Source organism: Arachis duranensis, chromosome 10, assembly GCF_000817695.3.
Source record: "Arachis duranensis cultivar V14167 chromosome 10, aradu.V14167.gnm2.J7QH, whole genome shotgun sequence".
Taxonomy (NCBI): domain Eukaryota; kingdom Viridiplantae; phylum Streptophyta; class Magnoliopsida; order Fabales; family Fabaceae; genus Arachis; species Arachis duranensis.
Genome location: NC_029781.3, coordinates 52758983 through 52759912, shown reverse-complemented (window position 1 = coordinate 52759912; position 930 = coordinate 52758983). Strand labels below are relative to the sequence as shown.

Genomic DNA, 930 nt, shown 5'->3' with positions numbered 1-930 from the left:
GAAATCATATTGACTTGTTGAGTCAATATTTTATTCTAAGCCAATATGGCATTCAGAGCATCAATTTCAAGAACTCCCTTCCTCTGAGGCGTCCCATTACTCACAGCATTCCTTTCAGAAGTATACATGAACTGGTTATTAGCAACCATGTCAATGAGTTCCTGAGCTTCTGCAGGCGTTTTCTTTAGGTGAATGGATCCACCTGTAGAATGGTCCAGTGACATCTTTGATAACTCAGACAGACCATCATAGAATATATCCAGGATGGTCCATTCTGAAAGCATGTCAGAGGGACACTTTTTGGTCAGTTGCTTGTACCTCTCCCAAGCTTCATAGAGGGATTCACCTTCTTTCTGTCTGAAGGTTTGAACATCCACTCTAAGCTTGCTAAGATTTTGAGGAGAAAAGAACTTGGCTAAGAAAGCCGTGACCAGCTTATCCCAAGAGTTCAAGCTATCCTTAGGTTGATAGTCCAACCATATTCTAGCTCTGTCTCTTACAGCAAACGGGAAAAGCATGAGCCTGTAGACCTCGGGATCAACTCCATTGGTCTTAACAGTGTCACAGATCTGCAAGAATTCAGTTAAGAACTGAAAAGGATCTTCTGATGGAAGTCCATGAAACTTGCAGTTCTGTTGCATCAGAGAAACTAATTGAGGCTTTAGCTCAAAATTGTTTGCTCCAATGGCAGGGATTGAGATGCTTCTTCCATGTAAGTTGGAATTTGGTGCAGTAAAGTCACCAAGCATCTTCCTTGCATTGTTATTATTTTCGGCCATGTCTCCTTCTTTTTTGAAAATTTTTGTCAGATTTTCTCCAGAGAGTTGTGCTTTAGCTTCCCTTAGCTTCCTCTTCAGAGTCCTTTCAGGTTCAGGATCAGCTTCAACAAGAATGTTCTTATCCTTGTTCCTACTCATATGAAAAAGAAGA

General features: G+C 41.0%; 1 non-coding gene across 1 annotated transcript; it reads left to right on the top strand.

Moving 5' to 3' along the window:
- The first annotated feature begins 278 nt into the window (after positions 1 to 278).
- Positions 279 to 386, top strand: LOC127743521 (small nucleolar RNA R71). Its single transcript, XR_008004910.1, has one exon. It is a non-coding gene; the product is annotated as a small nucleolar RNA R71 (small nucleolar RNA).
- The last annotated feature ends 544 nt before the right edge of the window (positions 387 to 930 follow it).